General features: G+C 39.6%; 1 long non-coding RNA gene across 1 annotated transcript in view; it reads left to right on the forward strand.

Moving 5' to 3' along the window:
* Positions 1 to 14,295, forward strand: part of LOC109503176 — a 32,240-nt gene extending 17,945 nt beyond the window's left edge. Inside the window, exons 2-3 of the long non-coding RNA XR_002162078.3 lie at positions 10,895 to 11,047; positions 13,348 to 14,295. This is a non-coding gene — a long non-coding RNA (uncharacterized LOC109503176). The remainder of the gene's footprint in view (positions 1 to 10,894; positions 11,048 to 13,347) is intronic.
* Positions 14,296 to 15,085: the final 790 nt, after the last annotated feature.

The following is a 15,085-nucleotide window of genomic DNA, read 5'->3' on the forward strand; positions in this document are numbered from 1 at the left end:
CCTTTGGGTCCCTATAAACTCTGAGGCGACAGGCAGATGGCTGCGGGGAGCCCTTTAACTCAGACTCAAAGCAGATGTGGCCCTCTCCACTGATCTTTTCCCATAGACCTTGCCATGCTTCCCACGTGACCTTTCTAGGCTTGGAGAGGCCAAATGATCTAGGCCACTGATTCTCCTGTTCGGCTTGCATTGAAATCATCTGGGCAGATTTAAAAACTACAGCTGCCTGGACCCAACCTCCAGAGATTCTGATTTAATTGGCCTGGGTTTCTGGCTTGAGTGTTAGTTAAAAGCTCCCCAGGTGATCCTAGTAGATAGCCAAGGGCGAGAACAACTGATTTAGGCCCGGGGTAATCCAAAAGCTGCAAACAATGAGTGCCCCGTAAGAGCACACGCTACCCTGAAAGGTAGGAGACAGGCAAGAAAAAATGATGCAGTAAATGGCAGAAAACCATGTGAAAGAGCCTTTTTTGATTTCTTTCATTTTTACCACAGAGGTCCACTCCCTACCAATTCCAGTTGCCTAATCTATTTTATTTTTTCTTTTACTCTGCTTTGAATTGGGGAATCGATGATCGCGCCACAAAGAGATTTCTCTAGATGTAGGAACCTTTGCTTATTGGCCTTTTTGTTTTCACCCAAAGACACAAACCCAAATTAATTTCCTATCATCATTTTCTTCAACAAAGTTGAGTCTCGGTTAACATAAATGGAAAAGAGGGAAAAACAAAAACAAAAACAAAAATCTATCCCTTGAAAGAGTATCTTAATCACTGTAGGCGGCCAGGATTCCTCCGAAAGAAAATTTTTAACTTTTTGCTAGCATATCCAATAGCAGCTGGCCTTCATGATCAAGCAATAGCTTTGCACTAAGGAAGCATGATGACAGGAAGTGACTCTGCACATGTTAATATGCTTGGGTGCCTGGAAACAAAATTCAACTCAAACAGGCTAAATAGTATAAAGATATATAAGCTTAGATAAAATGGGAAAATCTAGAAGTCAGGGAGATGTTAGCTGCACTTTGGGCACCGGATCCCACCTCAATTTCCCTGTAGTCCTCTAAATTCTGGCCTCTTTTCTGTTCTGGCCTTGTCCCCAGGCTAGCTTCCCTTAGGGTGCCCAAGGGCAACAGCAGATACAGGGTCCCCTCTGATGGTCCTTTTCATCCGCGGCAAGAAGACATCTTCCCTTCTGGCTGTGCTCTTACAAGAGTCGGGAGAGTCTCTTTTATACTTTCACCCCCTCCCCCAGCACCCAGACCCTAGAATTTTATTGTCCTCCATTCAACCAATTTGTTGATCCCTGAACCCATCACCGTGGCTGGTAAGAATGGCTTGAGCAAGTCAGGGCTCATTCATGAGTCTGGTAGTAGGGTAGACTTTCTGGAATCATAGGAGTCCCCAGAAGTGGGGAACAAAAATGGAAGAAACAAGAGAGAACGAGAGAGAGGGAGGAATGAGGCAGGAAAATCACAGACACGTACAACGTAAGCTTCTAACAGAGGGCCCGTGGAGAAAGCAGTGCAGCTGGGTTCCGACTTAAATTCTGCCAACTACTTTGGTGCCCTTGGCTGCACAAGTCACTTCCATTGTTAAAATGAAGTGTCGGACAAGGTAAGCAGGTAATCTTATCGCTAAGATCCCGTTCAAACCTAGAATCCCTTACATTTATATCTCCCAAATAACTTGCGTCTTAGCTGCTGTTTTCAGTCCTATTTTTTGAGAGGCATTTAGAGAAATCGATCTGATTTATGGTCTTGGGCAAAATTGTCAAAGGGAATTAAAGAACGTTTCCACTTTTCTTTGGTAACATGGGTACGTCTGGTCCTTCTAGCATCTGCTGATGTTTCTCTTCTACTGACTGCCTCCCTGGGCAACTGATACATTAGAGCAATTGCTCTGACTTGTGTAAGAATGGATTTTCCTATATTTGTTTTAAGACTTCCTAGAATGATTCACTTTGCTACCACAATTCTGTTGCACTCGCAAAATGGTATGTAACACTGCTAAGGTAAATTTATTGAGGCTTTCCATTTTAATTAGTTTTTTTCTCATATTTTCCCTGAAAAGTTAATCCCCTTTTAATGAAATTGTAAAATATAAGCAAATCTTACATGACACTTTTATCACCTGCTCGTTTGAGATCAAAAGTCTCACTGTACTGCCTTCTCAAATTATACCAAATTTTAAGTGCATATTAAAATGGTAATTTTTATCTCAAATCAATGGTTGGACTTTAATTTATTTGAGCAAAATAAAACAATGCAGATAATGGGTTAGTGCTGCATTTCAACATGTCTTATAGTACTAGGATATTATTTTGGTGATTTTATCAGTATTTGAAGTTTGGTAGGAAGCAGATTCTTAACTTGAAAACTTAATAGGTTTAAACTTTCCATCAGAAAGGAATCTGCCAAATAGCTTCCCCATAATGAAAAAGGGAGACAGTCTCATATCTCTTCCAAGTTTTATGATGTAAAATAGTACCTGCTGTTACATTTTGATGATTGTAAAAATCCGGTGCATGTGTGAGATTGCCAGGTTAATAGGGTTATTACTTCAGCTCAGTGATAAAGAAAATATTTGTACTCTAATCTCTCTTCCAATTTTCCAACCCTATCTGTTACCTCTAAGACCTGAATGGCATTTTTGGATCCATGAATGGGTATAATCATATCCTCTATTTAGCTGGGGCGCCCCAGTTCATATTGTTTCAGCTTTTGTCTTTGTTTATGATCAAAGTATAGTCTCACTTTGTAGCGTTATGCTGACAATTTACAACCAGCTCATAAATGCCTCTTGTCTTGTGATTTATGGTGAACGCCCTGCTTGCTGTCCCTGACCTCTTTCTCCTGGGTCCCCATTCATTGCTCATCTCAGGCAACCAGTCGAAATTAATTAGCTCAGGTACCTGTTGATAAAGGAAAACAGCATTTAAGCAATGTCTACATCACCTCCAGGCTCTTGAGGCCAGAGCATCAGAGTGGAATATCACTCCTTGTAATAGTTTGACCTGAGAACTGCTTAGAATATACCTGAACTTTGTTGACAATTCTAGGTAACACTCACCAGAGGAAAAATAAAAGGCAAAACAAGTTTTGGTAATGAAATTAATTGAGAAAAAGCCAGTCTCACTGTCAAAAGAGAGGAACCTTGAGAAGAAAGGCAGCTTCTAAAGGTCAATACTCAGCGTGTGTAATCTTTACCATCTGTGTGCAGGCTGGTAAGATTCGGAGACTGTCATACGCAGTCTTTTTTTCTGAAAATAACAGACAAGGAAAAACGGGGTTGCCCAACAGGGAGCCTGGATGTACTTAGCTGGATAGAAAATGAAAACACTATATGGTATAAACTTAGGATGACCTTTAATTTTCCTTCCCCTTGACCTACATGGGTCCTCGGATAGTTTCAGAAAAATAGTGCCATGGCGAATTGAAATAATTCCATCACCAATGAAACGTAATGTTATATTTACAAGGTGTAACATTAGGCAGTTCGATTCAGTGTAAGCACTCACCATCGTCTGACTGTATTCTGAAGGCCAACAAGACCTTCTCCATTTTTTTCTAATAGGAAATTAAAAAAAAAAAAAAAAGGAGAAAATGGACTTGATACCACTTTGCCTAAATGTTTGACAATTGTATTGAAAATCTAGAATGTCGTGATTCTCCATCTAGTAATACAAATTTCTCCTGCTGGAACACATTTAGAGGTTTGATGTTCTATAGATTTTTGAGATTTGTACTAAATATATGAATGCCTTTCTTACTAAAACTGATGATATCATAAACTCTAATCTCTATGACTCTGTAGTGTTTTTACACAAATTAGGAAGTTAGGAAAAAGAAAAAAAACCATATTTACCTAGATGTATGTATAGTATTTATATATGTTTACATATATATTTATATATGTGGATGTAAATATTACATAAGAATTACATATATATTTGTTAGATTATCATACATAAACTTTATGCAATTTTATTGAAATTTTGTGTATTTTGATTAATTAAGGCATAAAATGATTTCCCACCATTATAAAGTCAAATGTTTTTAATATTGTTCTTAGAATATCAATTTCCGTCTTTTTCTAAAAAGCCGATCCTTTAGAGATTTTGAGCTCTCATTCTAACTTCTTCTGTAATTCCACATCCATCTATATATCACCCCATTCGAAGGGTTCATTTTTTATGCATATTACTCCATTTGTCCTCACAACATTCAGGAAGCTCGTGAATGCCATATGATTTTAAAGATCCATGATGCTCACGTGCTGTCATTTAATAGAACACAGTCCTTGTATCCTTAGTGCTATTTTCACGATGGGGGCGGCAGATTTTACAAAGTATGCTGATATCTAAACTTCATAGACAAGGTCACAGGTTAACTGATTTGTTTTGCTCTTCTGTGGATTCCTTGCTTTGTTCTAGAAACACGAAATAGGAGGCTAGCCTCTGCAACATTTGTCGCTGCTCCCACAGCCTCCCAGGAAAGTAGGATCTATAAAATCTTAGGTGTAACAAACAATAGCACTCTCCAAATGCTAGTTAATAAGACGTCCACCTCTTTAGAGGAAAGAGATATTTTATTTGTATTCATTAGGGTGACCTAACCATTCACTGGTATGCTTGATGATACCTCTCCTGTGTGATGTCATAGCGTGAACACGTGAAAATAAGGTATGCAGATTGTATTGTCTCCTCTCTCCACATATTTAAAACACAGCACCCTTTATTTTTCCCTCTCTCCAGCCTCCCTTTTGGTTTCCTCCTCTTGCCCTTCCTCTCCTTTCTCCTTCTCTACCTCTTCCTTGCTCTCTCCACCAATGACTCCCCTAGCGAGCCATTCACTTTTACATTCTGGAGGCAATTTTGTTGGTTAAAGCTCCCGGGAGATTACACAAGTGGGTTAGGTTTATTTTCTTGCTGTTGCTTCGACGTCGTGAGTTACGTATTGTTCTCCTCAACTGGTTATGTTGATCTAAAGACCTTTTCTTTTGGAAGAATGTATTGTTTTATAACTAATCATTATGAGTAAATAATCTCAATTCATGAAACTATAAGCACAGAATGAAAATCTGGTTCTAGGAAAAAAGAAACAGAGAAAAAAGCTGTTTACACGTAGGCTGCTAAATAAATGTCTCTTTCTCTTAGTTTTAGGGAAAGGGATCTCACCATTAACAAATGATACTGCTCTGAGCCCATTATGTTGAATATTATATGTCACTGTCAATCACTTTGCAATCCACAGGGCAATAATTCTCCATAATAACTGCCAACTCTAGTCAATATATTTGCATCATTTTACTTTAGAGGCTTATGAAATGCAAATGAAAATTCTAATAATAATGCTTCTTATTTAATTAGTTCTGCCTGATGGATATTCTCTTTCTTTAGCAAAGCTTTAAAAATAAGAATTCCAATTCCAAGCCTGATATGGCCACTTGCCCATTCTTTGTTTGGGCTGCTGGCCCATTCGTTGCTTTGAAGTTGCTGACCAAGGAGACAGGAGTCGTGACATGAGAAATGAGACCCTTTTTTGAAAAAGGGGTCAAAACATGGTCCGCCATATTATTTTAAGCCCAGAGAGAATACCATACCCACATCCTGTTTTTAATTAATTAAGGGAAAAAAAATCTTTGAGAAATGGATACTGTGCATCCTTCAGAAGTCACTGTGAATGTCCTTCCCTGTTACTGTACTTGATGTCTGTGCATGTCTATCCAGCATCCTTCATTTTGGGAGAATACTGCTCTTCCTCACTCCATAGTAATTCTGCTTACGCGTGTGGTGGTTATGTGACACAGGTCTGGCCAATCAAAATACTCCATTACCCTGAGCACAGTTAGGGAGAGAGGCTGTACAGCTCCTTGCTTATGGAGCCTAGAATCTGCCCTGCCCTGCCCTCCCCTTATGCACTGGATGTCTACATTCTTTCAAAAAGCTTTGGCCCCGTGGAGCACGACCTCTGGTCAAGATTACCAAGGAGGCATGGAAGTTGGAGCATGCTACAGGAACATAGGTGTTTTTGGTCCCAAATGTTTATTTATTTATTTATTTTTGAGAGACAGAGCGAGGGCATGAGTGGGAGAAGGGCAGAGGAAGAAGGCGAGAGAGAATTGTAAGCAGGTTGCACGTTCACGGTGTGGGGCTTGATCCCAAGAACCATGAAATCATGACCTGAGCTGAAATCGAGAGTGATACAATGAAACGACTGGGTCACCCAGATGCCCCAGGTTTAAACCATGAGGATGATGTGCTTACCAACAGTTGGGAATGATATGTCACATACATATGGTATGAAAAACCTTTCATAAGACATTCCAACCTGTCGCTGTCACTGACGCAGCATCGTCCTAAACTGATTTCTTTCTTTTTTCTGTTTCTTTTATAACCCCTTTATAGTGACCAATTTCACATGAATCCAAAAATACATTTTGTAAAGAAGCGAAGTTGCTCCGTTGGAGCAACCTAGAAGTCTCCTCTCCCCTCGTTCTCTCTCTGTCTTTTCCGCTAGATCTCCTCATTTTCCAGCCTCTTCTGCTCTACATGAGTCTCAAGATCATTCTATGAAAACATAAGCCTCTTCAGAATAAAGGCTTAAAATTCCAAGATGAAGACATTGCATTATTGGCTCTCTTCAGGCTCAACCATTCCACGTAATATACACCTATAGTGACTATTCATTTCATTAATAAAAACATATAGAAATGGGTGGATGGGTGGTAGAAAGGATGGATTGCTGAAGGCAGTTAAGTATTGATGAAGGAAAGAATGGGTATAGATCATTCTGGAGTTCTGAGTAGAGTTGATGGTAATGCTAAACTTCAGGGGAGCACTGAAATGCCAACAGCATTATAACAGATCCCCAAAGAGCAGAAGTTAGTTTAAGAAAATTGTAGAAGTAACAGACACGGAGTCAGGAATACATCTCATCTACTTACCAACTTTGCTGGGGGAGGGCTGGGTCTGGCACAACCCATTTCTTCCTTGACTCAGTATTGTATAGATACAGTCATTTCTGAAAATAAGGGTGGACCCATTTGGGGCATTAAGAAACTGCCACCCACACCCATATGTGCTAATTTGTTTCCTGCCAAAACATGTCTTCTAAATCGTGTAGGCTGTGCTAGGGGAGAAATCAGGCAGCATGTTCGATGGGATGCAGAGGAATATTCATGAACTCATGGGTCTGTGACTTCCCACAGGAAGTTTTGGTTTCTGCTTTCAAATTAACCTGTCCAGGCACTGCTCAGAGGTTTACAGATTATGGAGATCAATCCAAAATACCTGCAGTAACTGCCTTTGTAATTAAGATCCTGAGTTCCTATTAGAAAATTCCTAAATTGGTAGCAGAACAATAGGCAGAAAATACATATCACAGTGCTTGAAACATTTATTGGGCACAAGGGTCTACGTGGGTTGGTTGTTCCAGTGTCAAAGAGCGACAAACAAAACAAAAACAAAACTTGTAGATCACACTTAAACCCTCAGGGTAAATATGAACAAAGAATAGACTCTATTTTTCTAAGCCATCTGGGTGTAAACCTTCCCCCCCCCGCCCCCGCCATTTGCCAGAAACCATAGTGTTTATAGGCATGTTTTACTGGAAATCTGCTGCTTCTCACAATGTTTCCTGCACAACTGTCTTAGTAAAACTACATCTGGAAATGACAAGCACACAGTTGTAAATCTGGAAGTCAGTGTGTTGTTGTAATAGCTTGCAGCTACAATATGGCCGCCTCGCTGAATGCCAAAGAGAGTTACAAAGACAGAGGCCAGCTGTAGCTACTGAAATGGATGCTATTTTTCTGAGGGCATAAAATGGATTTTAAGAGGGTTGTAATGTTGCTTGCCAAGCTATCAAATGAACCAGGGTAGCGTTGAACTTATTGTCTCTTGGACGCATCAATTATTTCAGAGACCTGGACAACCAGATTGGATTGAGCAAGCATGATTTGTTGGATGGTAACAAAACAGGTAGAGAGCCATTGAACTGTAGCTTTCTAGAGTTCGACTGGGTCTGAGAGCCCATCTAAGTCAGATGCCTCCCGGGATAATGAACCTCCCTTCTGAAGAGGTACAAGATGTCATCCTGAAGTATAAGCTTGAACAGCTCAGCAGTTCTTGGTCCTGGATGACTGGTGTAATCCATAGAGGTTCCTAACAAAGCATCCTCTGAGGTAAGCCTGAAGCTTACTGCAAGAGTGTTTCTTTCAGTTTATATTAACCTGGGGAATCAAAGATTTGTCACTCTGGGAGGTTCCTCAAATCCCATCCTGACATAAAAGCCACCAGAAAGAATGGCAGTAATTAGTTAAGTAAACCTATTTAGTAACCAACAATAATTTAAAAATTCAGGCAAATCCTTACCTGTTTCTTATTTATGTAATAATCGCGTATTGGGTAAGTGAGACAATGGGCTTTCATTGTTACATTGATGTATCTGAGTTTTATCTTTTGTAATGGTTTACACTTTCAGTAGTATCTCTAAGCTTGTTTTTTAAGAGGTATAGAGTTGATATCCACGATGGAATATTACTCAGCCATCAAAAAGAATGAAATCTTGCCATTTGCAATGATGTGGCTGGAGCTAGAGTGTATTATGCTAAGCAAAACAAGTCGGTCAGAGAAAGACAAACACCAGATGATTTTACTCATGTGGGATTTAAGAGATGAAACAGATGAACATAGGGACGGGGGATAAAAAGAGAGGGAGACAAACCATAAGAGACTCTTACTGATAATGAACAAACTGAGGGTTGATGGAGGCAGGTGGGTGAGTGGAGGGCAGGCTAGATAGGTGATGGGATCAAGGAGGGCACTTGTGATGGGCACTGGGTGTTATATGTAAGTGATGAATCATTAAACTCTACTCCTGAAGCCAATGCCGAACTGTACGTTAACTAGCTAAAATTTAAATAATGAAAATATATAGCGGCACTTTGTTGGCTCAGTTGGTTAAGCATCTGATTCTTGATATTGGCTCAGGTTCTGATCTAATGAGTCCTGAGATGGAGCCCCGAATATGGGCTCTGCACTGCCAATGTGGAGCATGCTTAGGATTCTCTCTCTCTATCTCTATCTCTGCCCCTCCCCCACTTGCTTGCTCTCTCTCTCTCTCTCTCTCTCTTTCAAAAATGAAACATAAACTTTGAAAAGATATATATATATATATATCTTAATATATATATATCTTAAATATATAAATATATATATAATAAAAACTAAATAAATAAATAAATAAGAAGTGTATATTTGAAATAACTACAGTGTCTTGCCTTTTATTTACCTCTACTCTGTTTCTTTTTTTTTATTTTTTTTTAATTTTTTTTCAACGTTTTTTATTTATTTTTGGGACAGAGAGAGACAGAGCATGAACAGGGGAGGGGCAGAGAGAGAGGGAGACACAGAATCGGAAACAGGCTCCAGGCTCTGAGCCATCAGCCCAGAGCCCGACGCGGGGCTCGAACCCACGGACCGCGAGATCGTGACCTGGCTGAAGTCAGACGCTCAACCGACTGTGCCACCCAGGCGCCCACCTCTACTCTGTTTCTAGCATGTTTTATTTCCTTCCTTTCTGCCCAGAGGAAGAGAAGCACCATCTCTCCTTGGAAGGCTAAACTCCCTTCCCCTAGTTCTTCCATTCTACTTCCTCCGTTCTACCTCATTCTACTTCCAAAGGGACTTCTGTCTTCCATGACTGTGTTTTTTTTTTCTTTTTCTTTTTTAATGTTTAGGTTTTATTTCTAAGCCTTTTCCCCTTGCTTTTTATCATGCCCAAATCTCTCCCATGTGAAGGTGAAGGTGGTCAAAGGCACAAAGTTCCAGTTATAAGAAACGTAAGTTCTGGGGATGTAGTATACGGCATGATGACTGTAGTTAATAATACTGTGCTGTATATATGAAAGTTGCTAAGAGAGTCCATAAGAAAACTTCTCATCACACACACACAAAAAACAAATTTGTAGCTAGATGAGGTGATTAAAGTTCACCAAACTTGTAATTGTTATGCATATGTATGTATCAAACCCTTACATTATATACCCCAAAGTTACACAATTTTATATGTCAATTATACCGCCAAAAAAACTTGGGGGAAAAATGAATTTTAAAATGAACTATACCTCCTAGTAAATCTGCCAGAATCAGAATAAAACATTTTTTTTTTCAAATAAGTGCTCTTATAAGATCCATGAGGGTGGGAACAGTGTCCGTGGTTCATTAGTATTTCCTGTGTCTAAAACAATGCCCAGACACAGGACATGCTCACTAAATATTTGCCCAACAAATAAATGAAAACATTAAGTGAATAAATAGATAACAAATGCATGTAGATGAGCTGCCTCAACTCCCTCACAATTTATTGGCTATTTTTATTTTCCCCATGCCAGATTTCTCAAAAATCACCCTCGACTTCTAGATGACAAGTCATGATTCCTATGGCTTCTTTTTTTCCTATCCCAAAAGAGAGAAGAATGGAAAGGTTTCAGTAGAAGTTTGTAGTTGGAGAATACTTTTCTAAGTGACCCCAATAGTTGCCCCTCTTCTCCCGTCATTCTCTGTTTGCCAAATTGTGGCCCCTGCACAACCCATGTCCGAATTCTAAAATAATATTGATTTCAGCCTCAACTTTGGTCCCTTGGTTCTACTGAAGCGGAATTACAATGCTGGGCCCTCCAGAATATCTATTAAAATACAAAAAGTCCTCAGATGATTTTGATTTACATCTGGGTTTGGGGACCACAGAACTGCCTAATACGACAGACATGTGGAGGCGGATACATTTAAGGACAAAAAAATGAGGGAGGAAAACTTATCCATTCAATGGCTGCAGCGCCTGAGTCATTCATCGCGACCCACAAAATGATCTCAGCCCTCTCCCTCCCAGTGTAACAACAGTCCTGCGTGAGTTCAGCTACCTTCAGAAGATTATTATCGACCCACGTCTTACCTTCACCATACGCTGATGCCTCATTCTGTAGGAGACAGCTCTAGCAAGTAGTGCTTTCTGAGTATGGATTTCCAGAAGAGTTTCCTCAAGGTAAGCGCAACGCGGTCCAGACCCGAGTTGCACGATTAACCAAGATTTCAGTACTTTGATTTCACTCAAACTTCTACACAATTTTGCTTTTCTTTCATCTTGATCTTTACTCTGTATATTTACGACTACATTTTTCCATTTCAGACCCAAATCAGTATCATAAAAGTCATCTGATTTTTCAAATGGAAATATTTTGGTGAGGATATTACGCGTGTCAGCCCCAAGCCTACAGTTGCTCCTAAAAATTTAGGGTGAAGGGATCGCTCCAAATAGTGGATACAGGACATGGTTTATTTGCAAAGCACAAGCATATAATTGGGACTCGTTTGTTGCTATCCCCCAATTTAGTGACATTTCTACATAGTTACACATGTGGAGTAAGAAGAAAGAGAAAAAGAAAGAAAAACCGATTAGCAACCAATGATGCTCTCATTAATATCTGTTTTGTTGACGTACCTGCAACTTTACTCTGTGAGACTCTTGAGAAACAAAAGGTCTGCACATTCACAGGTTCTGGTCCTGCCCCGCCACCCAGTCACATTCCTCTGGGGCATTCGGTACTGACAGTTCTCCTGAGTGGTTTTGCTATGGCATATCTCCTCTGTATGAGGAGAGGAAATACCGCCCTCAAAAATGGGTAAAGCTAATGCCTTCAGGACACCTTGGTCAAGACCCCACAGCTTCTTATCTGGCCCTTAAGTTAGAAAAAGGAACACCCAAAGTTTTTAATAGTAATGATACTCACCGGGTCATATTTGGGACTCTCTATTCTTTAATTTGCTCTGTTTTGTTTTGTTTTGTTTTTTTTCTTTCCAAGCCAGTATTCTTTGAGAGCCTCCTCTTTGCTATCTGGCATGAGATATCAGAAAATAGGATTACAGAGTCACAGACGTATTAGACAGCTGGCTATGCTATAACCTTGACATTTCTAGTATGCGATTCAGTCTGAAATACATACGAGTTGTTTGCACTCTAGTGATCCCCGAAATTTGGGTGTCGTTACCTATCTTGACCTCCCTCTTACACTTGGGAAAAGCTGTATCCTCATTACCATCTTTACCTCTCCTTCCCTGTATTCTTTTGCTAGTTTGTTAATGTTGCACTTCCTAAATATATTTGGAAAAATATGGAAAAGTCTAATGAAAATAATAACTCATAATATCACACTACTCATAATAGCGTCGCCCAGAGGCTGTTGACATTTTAATACTTCTTGCCAGTCCTTTGCCTTCTCTGCCTTTTGAGAATTGAAATTATAATGTATATTTTTTCTATGTTGCTTTCTTTTCCTCAGCATTTTATTATAGGTATTTTGCATTTAATTAAAAACTCTTGATAAATATCACTTTAATGGCTGCTACTCTACTAAATGACAATAGCATAATTTATTCAAACATTTTCCTAATTGGGAGACATTTATACTATTTTCAAGGATGCGAATTGCATATATTTGAAAGATGAACATAGAAAAATACATGTGTATATGTTTTTTAACTAATTCATTTTTGTAGAATGGAATCACTAACGTATTATCAGTAGATCGGAGAGTAAAAGCATTTTTTATGACTCCGGATACCTAAGACTCTCACCCATTTTCAAAACGGATTTTTTTATTCTACCTAGCTCCGGATTATTGTGACTATGTGTAATCAATATTTATTTATGAGAATTGTTAACTAAAGGTAATGCAAGGTAATTGAATAGGAATTTAAAAGGAGGGAAGTAATTTTCTAGAAGTGACTACTTTGAGGAGTGACTTTTATCCTTGATTAAATCATACGTGAGTTTTAATTCGACTTTTCTGACCATAGGCAACAGGCCAGCCTTTTTAGTTTTGCTACAAAAACAATCTTCAGCATCCTGCTTGCCTACTTTCTCTTTCCCTTTGTAAATGAGTTTAGAGGGGGCTCTTCCCTTGTTCTGATGCAAACATCTATGTGGTCTGAACAAAGAGAAACATTCTTCTTTCTTCCTTCCCTCCTATTTGGTTCACTTTGATCTGTAACACAAGACAAGTTGTCCCTCTGATTTCTAAATATTCTTGTGCCTTCACTCCTACCCTGTCCTTCAGATTCCATTTTTGGCTGCCTTTATCAATTCTCCCAGCTGATTCACACACACATTTCAGGCTGATACTTGTTGGTTCAGGTTAATAGCCTTATCCAAACTGCGGCTTGAGGATTATATGCTCAGAAGGTCGTCCAATGTCATCCTTCCACAATCTTACAGTAAAATTCCTTTAGACTGTGTTAACGTGTTGTTCCCAGTCTGACATAGTTTCCTATCTTTTCTCTTCTCAGCAAGCAGAACTTAGTTCTCTAGCTGACACCCTCGCCTGGTGATCCTTCCTGGAGGCACAGCCACCGAAACTCAAGAACAACACTCACCTTCCGTAGGGGGACTTCCGTTAAGAACAGCCTGTCAAACAGCCAACAGGAAGATGGGTAACCGTGGCTGCTCTTTAATTTTGGAGTTTTGTGCATCTCCGTGTGAGTGGCGGATGGCAATAAGACGGGTGGCGCCTAAGGAACTATGCCTTTTATCTTCAAGTTGAGGAAATTATCACTTTACTGACGTCATTCTGCATCTAGCAACCTTTCTTAAGTGAGTTAGGACTTTAATTGCAAGGGTCACCGGTGTTCTGCAGGAGGAGGACTTCACCAGTCTTGCCTGTAAATGACAGAGCATTGCTATGTAAAGCATTTGGTTTTTCACAAATGCTTTTACTTGGGTTGGAAGCCGTGATCTATGTTTCAGGTCACAGGCAAGAACACGCTTTCCCCTATCTGTTTCCAAGCGATCAATCATTTATTTCCCAGGGGAATTGTAGTTCTTGGGCATGGGGCCTGTTTTCCATTGGCTTCTATTATCATTTGCTAATTAGATTACAACCTAGTATTTACCTTACTCTGTGGTTTCGAGACCTTTCCCTGCAGTGTTTTTCTGTTAGCTTTACAAATGCTGCAAATCATGCTTTCTCTCGGCTTATTGTGTGAAACCAAGAAGAGTGGGGAACTTTACAGTCGCATCTTTTTTTTTTTTTTTTTTTCAGTTGGGGAGAGAGGTAAAAATGTTAAAATTAATCTTACTTTACGTTTAGACATGACTCAACTTTAAAGATATGCAGTGAGGGCATTCCAGAGATTTTGTCATCCAGGGAATACTTTAGGTTTAAAACATAACTGTTAGCTTAAATTGACAGCCTGCTTAAAGCTTAATAAAAACTTCTCCTTTAACATGGAATAGTATCATGTCTCACAGTGATGATTAATTTTATTTATTAATTTGCCAGAGGGTGGTGTCCTGTTCCCTGTGAAGGTATTTTTTAGATGTGATTAATATTTATTTTTTTAATGCTTACTTATTTTGGGGGGAGGGGAGGCGAAAGGGCAGAAAGAGAGAGAGGGAGAGAGAGTGGGGGAGAGAGAATCCCAAGCAGGCTCCATGCTGAGCACAGAGCCCAACATGGGGATTGATCTCACAACCATGAAATCATGACCTGAACTGCCATCAAGATTCAAAAACTTAAATGACTGAGCCAAGCAGGCGCCCCAGTGTAATTAATATTTAAAGCAGTAGGTTTTGAGTAAAGCAGATTACTCACCGTAAGGTGGGTGGGCTTTATCTAATCAGCTGAAGGCCTCAGAAGACTGGGTCTCTTACAAAAATCCTGCCTCCAGATTTCAACATAGAAACTTCACCTGAGTTTCCAGCCTTTGTACTCAAGAACACAAGAACACAACTTCAACTCTTCCTGAATTTCCAGACTGCCCTGCAGATTTTAGACTTGTAAGTCCCCCACCCCTGGTGGGGGCCAATTTCTCAAAATGAATCTCTGTCTGTATATATGTATACGTGCTATCAGTTCTGTTTCTCTGCCCCTTTTATCTCTTTGTTTCTAATTTCCCCCCTAAGATCCTATTTCTCAAGGAACTTTCTTCTAAAATACTTTATGAATCCAAAGCCAATATACTTTAGTTTTTATTCTGACCCCCGAGGGATAGCTAACTTTATTTTTTGTACATTACAAGTTCTTGG

The sequence above is a fragment of the Felis catus genome, chromosome C1, assembly GCF_018350175.1.
Source record: "Felis catus isolate Fca126 chromosome C1, F.catus_Fca126_mat1.0, whole genome shotgun sequence".
NCBI lineage: Eukaryota > Metazoa > Chordata > Mammalia > Carnivora > Felidae > Felis > Felis catus.